At 40.8% G+C, this 17,403-nt stretch overlaps 1 protein-coding gene and 1 long non-coding RNA gene across 11 annotated transcripts in view; one reads left to right on the top strand and one right to left on the bottom strand.

The window, feature by feature from the left end:
* LOC140457962 (plasma membrane calcium-transporting ATPase 1-like) overlaps positions 1 to 10,894 on the bottom strand; it is a 103,748-nt gene extending 92,854 nt beyond the window's left edge. For 3 of the 8 annotated variants that reach the window (XM_072551832.1, XM_072551838.1, XM_072551839.1), the window contains exon 1: positions 10,214 to 10,474. The gene's annotated coding sequence lies outside the window, so the exon portion shown is untranslated. Of the gene's footprint in view, positions 1 to 8,585; positions 8,745 to 9,164; positions 9,442 to 9,516; positions 9,929 to 10,213; positions 10,475 to 10,610 lie in introns of those variants that run through there. The other 5 variants (XM_072551835.1, XM_072551834.1, XM_072551836.1 and 2 more) reach the window with 5 other exon arrangements.
* Positions 10,474 to 17,403, top strand: part of LOC140457964 (uncharacterized) — a 34,100-nt gene continuing 27,170 nt past the window's right edge. Inside the window, exon 1 of one of the 3 annotated variants that reach the window (XR_011953418.1) lies at positions 10,474 to 10,707. This is a non-coding gene — a long non-coding RNA (uncharacterized lncRNA). The remainder of the gene's footprint in view (positions 10,708 to 17,403) is intronic. The other 2 variants (XR_011953416.1, XR_011953417.1) reach the window with 2 other exon arrangements.

The raw sequence follows: 17,403 nt of genomic DNA, 5'->3' as shown, positions 1-17,403 counted from the left end.
CCAGCAGCCCACTACCACAGCAATTTAGGATGAGCAATAAACACTACCTTCAAAAAGATTCACACCAAGCTTTTCTGGAACTACACATGCAACTTAAGTACTGGATATTTACAATTGCTCTAAATTTTAAAAAAAGGCCTTTTCTTTCCAATATAGCACACTTCATTTTGTTGGTATCTTAGTCACTACATTTGTCCTGAGTGCTGCTACCCCTGCTTCCCTCAGGTGAACAATAACCCAAATACCAGGAAGGTGAAGGGAAAAAATAATGTGGCGTTGGTAATTTTGACAGTTTTAAGAAGAGCCCATGACTTAAGACAGTCATGGTGCACCTGATTCACATTGTGGATGGTGAACCTAGACCTTCTTGCTGCTCTAAGACTTTTGGTACAGATTTATCATTTCAGGCAAAGATGTGATCATTACATTTTCACCCTACTCCTTGTGCAACCAACCTCACGCAAATGATAACCAAAGTTAAGGGTGGGGGGGCAGTCATAACATCCACCTAAATTTAAAGTGAGTTTACACGTTTGGTTGCAATCATAATCAGATTCCCTACAGTGGAAGGCAGCACTAACCTTTGTCTCAAGGGAAGGTGAAGGCCTAGTGGTATCACCATAAGACCCAGATAACGTTCTGGGGATCCAGGTTCAAATGTGAGCAAGCACAAGAGCCTGCCATTGATCAAAATCATACAGCAAAGCTAGGAATACTGTGACAAGTAACTCACCTGAACTCTTGAGGAAAACAAAACTTATCCACCATCAACAAGGCCAAAGTCAGGAGTGTGATAGAATTCTCCCTATTTGCCTGGATGAGTGCACTCCAACACTTGAAGCTTGACACCATCTAGAACAAAGCAGCTTGCTTAACTAGCACTGTATCCACCACTCAGTAACAAATGTGAACTGCAGAAAATTCAAAGATCCTCAGACAGCACCTTCCAAACAATTTCCACCTAGAACAGAGGTAGCAGATATGGAAACACCACTACCTTCAGATCCTTGCCAGTCCACTCACCATTCCAACTTGAAACACATTGCTGCTTCTGGGTCAAAATCCTGGAACTCTCTCCCAAATGAGATCTCACATCAGGTAGCCTGGAGTGGTTTGAGAAGACAGCTCACCACCATCAAGGGCAACAAAAAGGGACAATCAATAATTGTCAGTCAGCCAGCCAAAGAATTAGAAGAATTGTATCCAAATGGAGAAAAAAAAAGTGACCAGTGATGTCCCACAGGGATCAATGCAGGGGCCAGTGTTTGTGATACACAATGATCTGGAAGAGGATATGGCTGGTCTGATCAGTAAGTTTGCAGATGACGGAGATTGATGAGTAGCAGAAAGCATAGGGGACTGTCAAAGAATACAGGACAATAGAGACAGACTGGAGAGAGTTGGGTGGAGAAGTAACAGATGGGGTTCAATCCAGGAAAAAAAAATGCATTTTGGAAAGTCTAATTCCAGAGCAAACTATACAATTAAACAGAAGAGCAGCCTTGGGGAAAAATGTTGTACCCTGAAGGTGGATAGAGTGGTCAAGGTTGCACTTGGTATGCTTGCCTGCATCAGAACTGGGTATTGAGTGTAAGAGCTGGCAGGTCATGTTAAAACTATACAAGACTATGGTTCAGCCACATTTAGAATACTGTGTACAGTTCTGGTCACCACATTAAATCGGGGGGGGGGGGGGGGGCGGGGGTAGAGACAGTAGATTCATTTAAGATGCATCTGGCCAGATGCACAAGTAGGCAGGGAGCAGATGCTTAGGAACTGGGCAACAGGTTTAGACAGTGGATTTGGATTGGCTTGGGCTGAAGGGCCTGTTCCAGGGCTGCAAATTTTTTGTTCTTTGTCCAGACCTCAAACAATGGCTAACCCACCTAACTTAGATATCCCAGACATTATGGGGCTGTGCTAAACTGCCAATCTACCTAACCTGCAGATCTTTGCCTGTGGGAGGAAACTGATCACCCAGAAAGCTCCAGTCACTCAAAGCTAGAATCAAACCCAGGTCCCCATGCTATGAGGTAAGCAGTGCTAGCCACTAAGCCAGTTACCCTCTCATCAGGGCAAATATTTTGCCATTTTTGATCCAGATTGCATGCAGTATTAAAAGATCACTCAGCCATGATAAGTGACAGCCTAGGTGTATGGCATGCATTTGTAATTGACTTCAGGTGGTTTAGGGTAGGAGCAAATGGAATACCCCACTTGACAATCCAATACCTAAAGCTTTGGCAAGAAAGAAGGATTAACACTGGGAAATAGGAAAGTGGGATGTAGTGTCAACCAGTGCTCCATTTGTGGAGAGATTAATGGAGAATTCTAGCTTATATCCATTGTTAAAACGCTCTGAAACCCAAATAGACTAAATATCAAATTCTACAAAAAGGTGATTCCAAATAAAGTATAACTGTATTGGCAAATTTAGATTTGCACATTTATAGATCAGCAAGGCCACAATACAGCAGTCTAGTTTCTGATCAAAACCAAAAGTTTGAGGCCCTTCCTGGTGGTTCAGACAATATTAAAAATCTAAAGACAATGTTGAACCATTTTTGAAATTCCACAACGCAGCAACCAGAGACACAGAAGGGGGTAAGCTATTAAGACAGATGCAGCTTAATACACTGAACAATTTCAGTATTTCAGAACCTTTGGGTCAGCTAACTCAAATGGGCAAATAGCAAACAAGAGGTCAAGCTTAAATCTAACATACTAGTGAAAAAAACTCAGTACAAACAGCAACCATGGAGGTTCCTGGATATTTGCAAAAATCCAAATTAGTTCAATAAACTCAGCCTGCTTACATGCTTAGGGGGATCAGTTTACAAAGACATTTGAGTGACTGCTGGACATGCACATGGATAGCAGCAAGTTGAGGGGTGCGTAGGTTATTTTACATTAGGATTAAACTTTGGCACAACATTGTGGGCTGATATGTTCTATAGACATAGGAAGGACATACAATCTTGCCAGGGAGTCAAGTTAACATGCTGATTTTCACTCAAAATGTTCATTTATGAAGGGCCAAAGTCAGTAGCTTATGTAGTCAAATGTCAATGCAGCACCCAGTGGCAAGGAAGATGCCATGTGGGACTAGAGATATAGCAATGTCATCTGATCGTCCATCTCAGGAGCTCTTTTTCAAGCTTCACTTTGTATTGGAAGTTAGGATGTCCATCAGTATTCACTATAAATCCATAGATTTCTAGCTTACCTCAATTAGAATCTTAGATTCCGGCGATGATTCCATTCCAAATCTCCTAGTTTCTCCAGCTCTAACTATTCAGTTAGTGCTACAGTCCAGCAGGATGCCTCTGACATGTCCTTTTCTCCCAACCCCATCACAATTGACAGCCCTCAACTGTGTCCAAACCATCTCCTGCAATCTGCCCTAACAGCAATAGGGTTCCCTGGTCACATTCCACCAATGCCCATATAGAGATGTCCATCCTCTGCAACTTCCAGCTCCTTCATGATACCAAAACCACTTCCCTCTATTGACAAGATTCTGTTTTTACATCTGGCATGACCAAACAGGCTGGATAGCCTTTGTGCAAGACACGTTCAATGTAAGTGATAGTTTCCCTCTTTCCTTCTATGGAATTCAGTGAAGCAGTGTTCATTGTACTTTTTACAAAAGGTTGCCAGCTTTCTTACAAATCCATATGATAAATGGGAGTTAATAGTTAAGTGGTTACTTTTCTGCTTGGTTGCACACTTAGTACTCAAAACACTGAAAATTTCAAAACCAAGCCAGCTCAAAAGTAGAATAGGAACAAACTAAAAATTGGAACCAAAAATCTTGAAGTCTATTTTTAAACACCATTAAATTCTAAAGGTTCAATTAGAAAACCTTGTAGAAACAAATTTGCACATCTTTGATCAGTAACTGTTTTCCTCCATTATCTGATCAAATCAAAAAAACTTTACACAATGATGGAAAAAAAATTGTATAATCTCTTTAGAGAAAAAGGAATTCAGCACTTAGATTTTGCTTCAAGCAAAAGACAATTGTGTCAGTGCAGAAAGTATGGTTATTGGTCAATCAGCAAAATCTCATTCATAAGACTTTACACTAACTGGCTGCTAAAGGGCAAAAACTGATTTCTTTTTAAAAGAAGCTCCCGCAAATTGTTTCAAGATACAGCAGTCTGTCTCAAGAAAAAAACAAAATCAAAAAGCTCCTGACCTACTAAAAAGGCCAGCCAAATATTTCAAGAAAGTAGTAGAACAAGCAGTTACCTCACGTGATTAGAATTTCAAATACATCAGAACACTGAGCACAAAGCTTTTTAAATTTGAGGACTTAAGGACACCCCATGTACATTAACAAAGCAACCTTACTACATGCCTGTGTCATGGTATACTCTAACCAAATCTGCATCAGGCTTGCAATGTATTAATTTTCCACTGCTGTTCATGAGCATGACAGCAGTGGATAGATCAGATAATGATATGGATGGGTTTACTTCAATTATTAATTAACAGTGGATTGAAGCAAACAGGCCAGGTCAGGTTGATGACACTAATGGTCAAGAAGCAAGTCATTTCATTGGTCTTCAGTTTTTTTTTCAGTACTTGTGCAAAAACAAATTGGTCAAAATGCATTAGCCATTACCTGGCTAGAGTACTTTTTGAAAATGAATAGCTGGAGCTAGATCTTCAAGATGAAAGCTATACTGCTATGAATCCAATCTGCAGTAGATCTACATTATAAAGTCTAAAAAAGTTGAGAATTTATAACAAGCGCAGCTTTGGGGATTTTAAATTTTCCTCTGTAAATCTAAGTCTTAGGGTTGCATAACCCCCATACTTGAATTCAGAAATTACTATAACACTTGCACTTAAGTTTTAGAATTCAAAATCCATTACCTCAATTAATGACTTTCCCATGCTTTGGTAAAACAAAATTGCAAATAAAACAAATTTCTGATCGCTGTCTCTAGTAAAACCCACTATGCCAATTTAGGGGTTTTCACAATTTGAAATTTGCTCGTCCTGAGTTTTGCAACCAATTGCTTCACATGAAATTAACTTCGTACTTCTTCACCTTTGCTCCACTGCTCATGTTCACTTTACAGGTATACAGTGCACCTGTCTTCCAGACATTTTCCTTCAGCAGAGCCAAAAGTTCAGTGCAACTCAAAACAGATCTGAAGACCAGACAAGCTAGGATCCTAATTAGCAATCTTTCAACTAGAAGAATACTACATAGTTAGAGATACAGGGTAAAAATAAATCTCAAAAACTTGCCTTCATTACAATTACAGTGCAACATTGTTGTTAGAGTTTATGGCTTTGTAATCCAGTTTTGTTACATGGCAAAGTCAGACAAGTTTTTGGTATGATTACTATGCTATGTGGGTGGTAAAAAATATTTGATTTTAGTAGAGTTAGGGAAGGGACAGTAAAAGCTCTTGCTCCTCATTACTATCAAATGACTCCTAACTAGAATAGGAAACATGGTGCAGTCAATGTGCCAAAGTGGCATTGATTGTGATCGGTTCAAGATTGGTTAAATCAAAAGAACAAAGGCAAGACAGAAATTTGTTCTTCCACAGATGGAATATAACTGTCAAGATTATTTGCTGTTCACCCCCAATTTGACTTTGAACTACATGGATTCCTCAATCATTTCAGAAGGCAACTTGGAATCATAGTGGAGGGGCTTGAGGTCATATGTAGAGCAGACCAGTAAGAAACAGATTTACCTAAAACAAGAGGCTAGTGATCTAGGCAGATTTTTAATTTATAAAAACAAAAGCCGTTAGAGGGTAGCTTTCTTGCTAATTAAGCTCAAAACTCCAATCAGCTGTCAAGTTGGGAACTGAACTCTTGTTACATCAGCCCGGGACTCAGGATTACAAGTCTAAAGAAGAGACATTACTATGGTGTGACCATCTGCCCAGTAGAAGGGAACAGGATGAAAACTCTTGAGTATGACCACTTAAAGATTTGATAATCAAACAAAATTTAATCTTCCAACAACTTAACAGCAGTGACAACTGCCAGCTTACCTTCAAAGGTTTGCACTGTGGCACATCCTAATGAAAGCAATGTAAACACTGACCCATACCAAAAAGAAAATTCTCAAACTAGGCAAATTGCATAAAGTGTGCAATTTGGCTTCAATGAAACAATTTGCCAACTATAATTTAAAGTCAAAAACACTGCTGCTGCAAATCTGACAAGTACTGGAAATATTTTGCAGGCTGGGCAGCAATTGTAGGAAGTTGATACAGGATGATTTAACACTTCAGGACCCAAATATCTACACCATTTGTTCTCATTTCAGTTTTTAATTAAGCTTCCAGCCATACTGGAAACACTTTCAACCACTCCAAGCTATTGTTTTTGCAGCTAGAAACAGATGAAGGCAAAATCTCTCAGTACTTTTACAAAACCTGTAGCATATTGTTAAGACTAGATGACTTCTGCTGCTGGCACTAGTGCCCCCACTTGATATTCAAATGCATTTAGGACTAGATTATCAAACTCCAGATGTATTCCTTTCCTTCAATTAGAAATAACATTGGGCAAAATCACTTTAAGTGAAAAAGTGATCCCAAAATGATCAGTGTTAGTATGAAGGCCAAACCACATATACACTTAGTCAGAGATGTACAGCACAGAGACCAACTCGCCCATACTGACCAAATATGCCAACCTAATCTAGCCCCATTTGCCAACAAGGCCCATATCCCTCAAATGCTTCCTATTCATATACCCACCCAGATGCCTTTTGGGACAAGGATGAGCAAACACTGCATGACCAACAAGGAGACAATCTTTTATTACACATTGAAATAAACAGAACAGTTTCAGAGTTAAAGATGTCCCTTTTTGGTTACATCTATGACTTAACTAAATTTACATTTGACAGGGCTCAGTGTAGAAGTCGTGACAGGTCAAAAACATGTGCCAAACTTCCTGCTCAGTGCCTACATAACCACAATGTAAAACGTAATAGTCTAAAACAAAAGTCTGCAAAATCTAGTATCGCTGACAGCATCTATTTGTCACCATCAATAGAAGGAATCCCTGCTTCTCAGGGTCTGCATCGCATCCTGTCTTTGCTTCTAACAGCATTGACTTATTGGCCATGATAAAAACATAGCAAATATAATGGAGAATGGGACATATCCATTCATATCAGCCCCTACTGCAATACACTAAATGTTAAAACTGACTGAAAACTCTAGATGGAATCACTTTCAAAAATTTATCAGCAGCTGTATTCTTGAAGCAAACATTTGACTGTTTAAATTCAAAAGTTAAACCGGTGCCTGCAAAAAAATCATACATACTAACTTTCACATTATTCAAATACATACTACTCACTTTTATCCCAGGTCAGTGGCTGAGTTGGACCAGCTTTTCCCTATTTTGTTGTTATCCCCACCCAAATCCTTAAAGTATGCAATCCTCTCTTCTGGGGAAAAAAAATTACGATATTGGAATCTACATGAATGACTACTGAATGGTATGTTGGTTGGAGACTAACATTAGCAAGTCAAATACAAAAATGTGAATCCCTTCAAAATTAGGGTTAATACAGGAAAAAATTAATTGCAATCAACTCAGGGTTTATTTACATTAGGGAATGCTTGAACTTGTTTTCAAAAGCCTCAAATTGTCTATTTTTTTTTCTAAGTGATAAATACTGCTACTTTCAGTGCAGGCTGTAATTGCTCGACCCTAATTTAAGCTTAGTTATAAAATTAGATCCCCAGAACATTGGGGAGGGGGGAAAAGAAAACAGGCTATACATACAGCGTGGCTTGCAAAACTATTTCAATGCAAGTATAAACATGCAAATTACAGCTAAACAAGTTTGATGAAAATCAGCTTTAATACCATTGAGGCTAAGGTTATTTTGATAGAAAAATATTTAGAGATCTCAGTTTTGACGTGTACTTTAAATTTAAACCTGCAAACAATCTTCTTCAGACTATAACAAACAGCTTGAACGTTAAGAAATGCGATAACAGTTATTTGCAACGAAGATACTTGGTTATCACATAAGAGGTGATAACCCAAGGCATCTGGTACCATTAAAGGCCACAAATAAAAAAAAGTTTTTGTTAATCCCAAATATGTCTGTAAAAGCAACTAATCAAACATAGGTAGACCAGTCAACTTGCTGCAATGAGTTGACCCACCATTGAGAAATGAACGTGTGCAGTGCGGCCATGCTTCTGAATATCAAATACTTCGGCCGCCATTTACAAGAAAAATCAACGTCCCTATTCTGCAAATATAATACTACTCCCAGACAGGAGTGAACTCAGCCACAATTTAGTTGGAGTCGGATGGCCCTTGTGTGATCAGTGACCGTTGGCGCAACACCTTCCGGCAAAAGTAGTCACTATTTCTAGACAGGAGAAAAAAATGGCACTACAAAAACAGATTAAAAACAATAAAACCCAACTGATTCACTATCCGAAAAAGATTTATATAATACTGAACTCTAAACATTCCCCGGAACAGACCACGTGCTTGGTTAGCGAAAACCAAGTTTCTCGAACCTTTACTCCACTCACTTGATATGCCCATTTTCAAAATTAGCTCACCCTCAGTTGGAGAGATGTAGGCAGATATAAATCCACACTCGCATTCAACTTTTTAAACAGGAACTGAGCTACAAAACGTCTGCGCTAGTCTAGTTCCTCAGTCGCAAGGTGCTCACCGAATTTAAGACCCCTGCCCTGAAAGGGTACCCCATCAGACTTCCTGCGATTAATCCAGGTTTGGTCTGCCCATTAACTACCAGTCCTTCAGAAAGCTACAATTCGTTACATGTTAGTCGGAAATGTCAAATGCTAGCACCTCTCTCTAGATGGCACATCTTCCTAAATAAGCGAGGCAACAGTTTTGTTATTTAGAAATATTCAACACATTTTCCATACCAAAGGGAAAAGAAAACCTAGAAACCAGTGTCTTAAGGCTTTAAGAATAGCTTGGTTCAAATCCACGTGCCTTTCGAGTTCACATTGAGCCCAACTGGGGACACTTTTCGGAACGTAATGGGCAATTGTAACAAGCAAAACATCAAATAGATATTCAGACACTATACCCCGCGCAGTCGTTTCTAATGGGGAAAATGAAAGCCTTTGGGTAAAAATCTTAATTTATACTGATAAAGTACTTACCACACGCCAAGATAGATTATCAATGGAACACAATACTGTATACTACCGGCACAACCACAACCCAATATCTAGTCGATTGGGCTGAACTAGCATCGGGCCACCAACCCTGCTCAAGGATGATTCATGAAGGAACTTACGTCTTATAAATACGGATATAATTACAGACGTTGGTACAAGATGGATGATTAGAAGGATGTGAAACCGGCACAGGTATAAGGGTGTTGCCATTTGATGAGGTCTGGAAGCTTTTCCGAAAGAGACATCTCCGGGGGGGGGGGGGGAAAGAATTCAGAACATAGGCAACCGCACAGGTTCAAACGTGAGAGATTTTTCGAAAAGTTCAATCCCGTACCTATCTTACTGTCCCAAATACGCGTTGAGTATTCTTCCCAAAATATACCTATTACATAATTCGACCAATTTTGCAACCCATTTGCACTCAGGATAGCAGCCTTTTGAAGCTCGGAATAAACACTTCATTTTCGCACAAGTTAGTTCCACAAGTGATCCACCAGATGGAAGTGAAAACCGGTTATTAAAAAAGACACGCGAGCCGGGGAAACCCCGCTCATTCGTCCACTTCCAATACTAGGCGGCAGAACATGGAACCCAAATCCCACACCAGACAGGAACAGAGAGAGACAGGCAGCAGCTGTGGAGCGAGCTAGGTGGGTGAAGTTGAATCAATTTCATTCAAGGTCAAGAGAGCTCTTGGGTTTTAACTAAGAGAGCATCCGAGTTAAAACCGAAGCTTACATTTCAGTGAAAACGGTAGTTTAAAAAAAATGCATCAGACAAATTTCCACAAAACTGAGGATAGACGTTTTTAAGACATGAACCCAGTAAACAAGCACAGACGATTATCTCAGATCCGCACAGCTCAGCTTCATTACAGAATGGTCTCATGCAAAACATAAGTGGCAATTTGCTTACACGGTGAAAAGGCTCGATAGGCAAACCAGCTCTCTAAAAGCGTACAGGTTGAAATAAAATTATATTATCCTAATACGAGAGCGAAAGCCATACACAAAAGAGCCACGAGAGCTTACCTGGTGCAAAAAATCCCCCTGCAGACAGCGAGACATATAGAAGCTGAGCGCAGAGAAAGAAAAAAGAAAGAAATCCTAATAGAACTTTGTTTTTAAACACCCCCTTCTTTTCTCCTGCTTCCAGGTCAGGACAGCCCTGGGCGGACCTGCAGCCGGCAGGGGGTGGGGGTTCTGCCCTTTACCCTCTGACCTCCAGCCAAAAAAAAATAAATAAATAAACTTAACAACAACCGCAGTTAAAGCGAAGAGTAGAGGCCGTCGCCGGTTTCAGTGTCACGTTGCAGCCCAAATTCAAATATATTGGTCACTTAGCTCGGCTTTAAAGCGAAAGTGGGGGGAGGGAGGGAGAGGGCGGTAAAGTTGAGACTATTGCCTCGAGTGAGGGCTGGCTACCTACCTCCCCCTGTCCCTCAGCAACAGGCCAGTTCCTGACTGACCCGCTTGGAGGCTGCTTCAAGCACAAGCCCCATCAATCCTGAGGCTGTTTATTAAAGGTTGGTGAGGTGGGAGGGGGGGGGGGATGTTGTTTGTATGTGTAGGGGAGGGGTGGGGGAAATCGAGGCCTATTGCAAACAGGTGGATGAAGAAAGTCAGGCTGAACACATTAGACTAACTCGAGCAGGAGGAAGGGGCACTAGCAGTTCCTTTTTTCTCTCTCCCTTTCCTAACCCCTCCCCCACTCTCTCGCTCTCTCTCTCACACACACATTCACCCTCTCTCTCTCTCTTCCCTCCCCCCCACTCAACCCGAACCCGCCTCCCGCCGCCGGCTGCGTCACGTGAGTGCCGGGCCCGCCTCGCCATTGGAGAGCGAGGCCCGACTCGTTCCGTCCGATCGCCAGCCTCCACCTCCCCGCCTTCAGGGGGCGTGGATCCTGGAGGTCCGCGGCAGGCGGGGGGGGCGGGGAACAGCCTGACGTAATTGTTTCCATGACGTCGAGGAAGCCCCGTCTTTCTGACGCGTCGTGGCCCCGCCCTTCTCCGCGCCGCCGCCGGCACCTCCCGCGCACGCGTTGAGCGGACTGATTGACAGCTCGTCCCACGGCCAGCCCGCCTATGCAACGCAAATCTTTGGATTTTTGCAACATTAAGTTGTCCCTTTCGATCATTGTTAACCGGCTCCGCAGAATCGTCTGCTGTGCAAAATAGCTCTGTTAATATTTATTAAGTCGATATCTCTGTTAGTGTTTATTGCAGAGTGTGGATACAGTGTGAGTGTAACATCTTGACTGTTGCAGTAATACTGACATGCTTCCCTTGATGTCATGAATTGGAATTGGCTTATATTCCATCTGAAGATCATAGGAAGCGTTTTTAATATTACTTACAATGCTTAAAATATAACTTACAATGGAAAACAACACTACTTTTAAAACGTACGTTTTTAGTGTCTTTGTGATTCATGTCACTTGGTTTCAGATAAAATATCGAAATATTTTCTTAACAAAGAAGAAGCAATGCGAGCAAACATCCTATGATACCTCCAAGACAGTGCGATTTAAGCCCAAACCTTCTGGCTTCAAGTTATACACAACAACACGGTACCAAAAGACCATGTGAACAGCAGTGTTCAGTGTGGAGCCCAAACCCACAGCCCCCAGGTCTCATACCCGACTGACTGAGGTAGTGAGGCATTGAATGCGAACACATTGAAACTTAATAAATACCAAAGTCATGATAAAGGTTTAGAATCCCAAAGTACTTAAAAAGTAATTTTTTCTAAAGGGGACTGCTACTGCTAAAGTTGACTGCAAATGTAAATTCAGCGACTGACAGTGTATAGTATGGATCTGAAGAATATCACACCTAAACAGAGTCAGGAAAACTGCAACAGAAAGACTAACAAGGAGGTTAAGAGGTTGACTACCCCTCTCAGCAGAAAGTCATCTTCTGCAGATATGTTTATGTTTTACCCTTCAAGGGAAATTAAATAGTTAAAAATTGAATGCAACCCATGTTCTGGGGTGCTATTGGTCTGATGTATTACTATGTGGACTGGTGTGCAGTGAGGATCACAATTTGAGAACAGCCATTAAACATAATGCGCTGCAGGTAAAAGAAGGGAACAGTCACTGTCCTTAAGTGCTGCCAGCCCATTACTTGGACAAAAGAATTTCAGCCAACCTGCAAATACTGTAAGGCAAAGATCTCAAAAATTAATTGTGTAACTACCAATGTCCACGTGACCAATGACATGCAATGTGAAGGCCACATGTTCTTCATGAGCAACTCACAGACTGAGCTGTACACCTATTTTTAACCATTTTTGGACTCACTTCTTATTCCTAATCTATGTGTGGTGCATTTCTTCTCTTGTTCAGTAACGAATAACTCACTGATTTGTCATGAAGCCTGGTTAAATTGGCTTCTTTAAAAGAATTTCCTCTTGAATAAAGATATCCGCAAGGGAGGGGATCATTTTTCAAATAATCTTGTTGCAAACAAACAAGAAGTCAGGTAAATTTAGAAAGGGAAATAGTTCATTCATCCTCATCCAAAAACTTCATGAGATAGAGTATCCTGTCATAACTGTAACAAATTGAGGAGCCTCATCAGGGAACTGGTTGCAACACCACATCACAGCGTTTTAGGTTATAATTTAAACAAACATAACAGTAAAGCTTCTTTTGTCATTCACATCATTCTAATTTTCAGTGATTTGGTTTCTTTAAGATCTAAGATTCATTTTCTCTGTTTGGCAGTCTAGTTGTATGTTGAAGTCAAGTTGTGTTTCAATAAAATACAGAAAATACCAGAAATACTCAGTGTGTCTGATAGCATCTGTGGAGAGAGAAAAACATTTCAGGCCACAAGTCAACAAAATGTCTCCACTCAGGAATCTACATTGTTGCTTGCGAAGAGAAATTTGTCAGTCTCAAACAACTATTAAGGTACTGTAAAAACAGAATTTGAAGAAGGGTTCGATTCAACTGGAAACATTGACTTTGTTTCTGTTTCCACAGATGATAAGCTTTTTCAGCACATTGTCATTTTATTCCAGCTTTCTTTTTCAGTATCTGCGGTATTTCGATTCATCGTGGTTTGCGCTGAGCGAAAGAAAATTGTGTGCTTTCAGAAACAGTGAACATAAGATTGACCTATTTTCATGCTACCTTGGGACTTGAGGACCATTTTATTGCACAGTTGACTTGTTTGGCTGAATACTACAGAGTTGAGATGATCAATATTGTCAATGATCCTTGTGGATTATGCTCTGTTTTATACAAGATTCTTTTGTTGAATATGACAATATAATTGCTGCAACATTATTACAATGCAATAGTTACTTCTGAAATGACAAGCTTGAGAAACAATTCTTGTGATGTAGTTTGTCCCTCATCTCTGTAGGTGATTCCACTAATTATACTATCTACACAGCAGTTATATTTTAGAAAATGCCCCAAAATGGAATGAATACAAGAAGCTGTGATGTAATTATAACATTTGGGGAGAGGGGTGGTTGTATCACTGGATTCGGTGATAGACACAGACTAAAGCATTGGGGGCATGGGTTAAAATCACGCAACAGCAGTTGGTGAGACGTAATCGATTAATAAAAATGTATTGACTGACCCTGAGATGGTTCTAATGAGTCACTCAGATGATAACGTAATGAACTAAAACAAAGAATTGCGGATGCTGGAGATCTGAAGCGCATAAAAACAGAAATTGCTGGAGAAACACAGCAGGCCTGGCAGTATCTGTGAAGAGAAAACAGAGTTAATGTTTTAAGTGACTCTTCTTCAGAACTAACAGTAGCTGGGAAAAGGTGATATTTGTGCTGATGATGGGGATGGGGAGGGAAAGAGTAAGTGGATAGTTGGAGATGGAGCCTTATGATCATAAGCTGCCATTTCTGCTTCCGCCAGTAGGATGCCACTACCAGACATATATCCCACTTCCCTCCTTTAATAGCATTCCTTAGGGACCAAGTAGTTTTTATCTTCTGCTTCAGGTTTTTTTTTAACCAGCAGTGTTAGACAAATGTCAGAAATTGCAGACATTGCAAAATTTTGGCAAAGTCCATATTTGTGATGATCAAAAAGTCGGTTACACAAGTGACGAGAATTGCAAAATTCTACATTAATAAATTAACTACACAAACTTGATTGAGTTTTTTGAAGAAGTAACAAAGAAGATTCATGAAGGCAGAGCAGTAGATGTGATCTACATGGACTTCAGTAAGACGTTCGACAAGGTTCCCCATGGGAGAATGATTAGCAAGGTTAGATCTCATGGAATAGAGGGAGAACTAGCCATTTGGATACAGAACTGGCTCAAAGGTAGAAGACAGATGGTGGTGGAGGGTTGTTTTTTAGACTGGAGGCCTGTGACCAGTGGCGTGCCACAAGGATCGGTGCTGTGTCCTCTACTTTTTGTCATTTATGTAAATGATTTGGATGCGAGCATAAGAGGTACAGTCAGTAAGTTTGCAGATGACACTAAAATTGGAGGTGTAGTGGACAGCGAAGAGGGTTACCTCAGATTACAACAGGATCTGGACCAGATGGGCCAATGGGCTGAGAAGTGGCAAATAGAGTTTAAGTGGAGCTGAAATGCGCATCAGCGATGATTGAATGGCGGAGTGGACTCGATGGGCCGAATGGCCTTACTTTCACTCCTATGTCTTATGGTCTTATGGTCTTAATTCAGATAAATGCGAGGTGCTGCATTTTGGGAAAGGAAATCTTGGCAGGACTTACACACTTAATGGTAAGGTCCTGGGGAGTATTGCTGAACAAAGAGACCTTGGAGTGCAGGTTCATAGCTCCTTGAAAGTGGAGTCGCAGGTAGATAGGTTAGTGAAGAAGGCGTTTGGTATGCTTTCCTTTATTGGTCAGAGTATTGAGTACAGGAGTTGGGAGGTCATGTTGCGGCTGTACAGTACATTGGTTAGGCCACTGTTGGAATATTGCATGCAATTCTGGTCTCCTTCCTATCAGAAAGATGTTGTGAAACTTGAAAGGGTTTAGAAAAGATTTCCAAGAATGTTGCCACGGTTGGAGGATTTGAGCTATAGGGAGAGGCTGAACAGGCTGGGGCTGTTTTCCCTCGAGTGTCGGAGGCTGAGGGGTGATCTTATAGAGGTTTACAAAATTATGAGGGGCATGGATAGGATAAATGGACAGTCTTTTCCCTGGGATTGGGGAGCCCAGAACTAGAGGACAAAGGTTTACGGTGAGAGGGGAAAGATATAAAAGAGACCTAAGGGGCAACCTTTTCATGCAGAGGGTGGTATTTGTATGGAATGAGCTGCCAGAGGATATGGTGGAGGCTGGTACAATTGCAACATGTAAGAGGCATTTGGATGGGTATATGAATAGGAAGGGTATGGAGGGATATGGGCCAGGTGCTGGCAGGTGGGGACTAGATTGGGTTGGGATATCTGGTCAGCATGGACAGGTTGGACCAAAGGGTCTGTTTCCATGCTGTACATCTCTATGACTCTACAAGAAAAATTGCATTTCTATAGCAACGTTCATGTATTTGCCAGTGCACCTTCCTCTTCTTTAAAATAATGTCATTGAATTCTTGGCATCTTCCCTAAGGAGAAGACAGGGCATCTGTTTAAGAAATTCATCAGAATTGTTGGCAACTCTGATAGTACTCCCTTATATATCCTGGAGTGCATGCTTGATTTTTGAAAAGAGAGAGGTGAAGACACTTGGAAAAGGAATTCGAGAACCTAGGGTCTACATGCATTAAGGCTGAGTTCCAATGATGGGGTGAGATAAATGCAGAAAGATGCTCCCCACAAGTAGCAGAGAAAGTTGAGAAGATCAAGTTGGGCTGTTTAAAATAATAAAGGTTTTGCTAGAGTATGTGACTCGAAACTGGTTCCAGTGATTGAACAGTCAACACCAAAAGGCACAAATCATCTGGAAGTATGCATGGAGACAGGTTTAACTGAAGCATTTAAGAGGGTACTAAATGATTATTTGAATAGAAATAGTGTGTAGTGTTATAGGGGGAAGGCAGGAGATCGGCACTAAATTAAAATGTTTATTTGGAGAGCTGGTGCAGATGTGATGGGCAGAAGGATCTCCTTCTGCACTGTAACAGTTTGATGTTTCTGTGATTGGTAACAAGGACAATGAGTGGTTGTGATTTGGAATGCCCTGCCTAAAAGAGGAATGGAAACAATCAAACAAAGTCTCTAAAAGAAAATAGATAAACACAAAGAAAGAAAATATGGCAGAAAAAATGCTGGATGCTGGAAATCTGAAGTAAAACTTGAAAATGCTTGAAAAGTTCATGAGGTGCAGCATCTGCCAAAATGATGTTTGCAAATTAGATAAATGCTTTCATGAAAATAAACTGCAGGGATATTGGGTAAGTACGAGAGAGTGAGGCAAAGTGGATTGCTCTCAAAATGAAGTGAACACAAAGGTTGATGGGCTGCATAGTGTCTCTGCTGTAATATTCTGTCTTTGACCCGTTAGACTGTTCTGGTGATAATAAGCAAGGACAGGACATTATGAGAGCTCCCCTGTTCTTCTTCTGATAATGGTGAAAAGTTATCTACATCCACCTGGGCAAGTTGGAAGGCTTTTAGATTAAGCAACTCCTTCCAGGCTGCACTGTCATGTCAACTTGCATTAGGTGATTATATGGCTGGAGGGGCTCTGAACTCACAGCCTCCTGGCTCTAGAGATGAGAGCTCCCACTGAGCCATCATTTGAATTTGGAAAACCAAACAGAAAATCTGGTCATGCATAACATAGCCATGCATCTTTGTAATGAGCTGTAGGCTACGCAGTTTCGAAAGTGGAACTTTTACAGAAATCTACACTTGCTAATTTGGATGAGGCCAACTTTGGAAAGGGTAAAATATGAATGTAAAGTGTTAATTGTAGGGAATCTAACAATAATTATTTTTGAACTGTATGGGATAGCATGCTGCCCCTGGGCAAAGATTGACCATCAAGAGTTAACAGCAGCAGCATAAGACTAAGTGCCATAGCAAAGTAACTGCAAAGAGCTTTCCCCAGAGTCCTGCTAATGTGATTACTCTTTCAAGTCATGCATCTGGTCCACGTAGCTAATTGATGGGTAAATATTTCCTATTACTGACACTTATCTGTTTCCAATCTCCAAGTTTCAAAACTCTAAACAGTTTTACATTTGCAGGAAACCAAACATTCCTCACTCTCTGTTTGGTTATTCCATCAGTCATTGGGCCACACACAT

This window comes from Chiloscyllium punctatum, chromosome 32 (assembly GCF_047496795.1).
Source record: "Chiloscyllium punctatum isolate Juve2018m chromosome 32, sChiPun1.3, whole genome shotgun sequence".
In the NCBI taxonomy this organism is placed as follows: Eukaryota; Metazoa; Chordata; class Chondrichthyes; order Orectolobiformes; family Hemiscylliidae; genus Chiloscyllium; species Chiloscyllium punctatum.
This window is presented reverse-complemented; position numbering and strand designations above follow the sequence as displayed.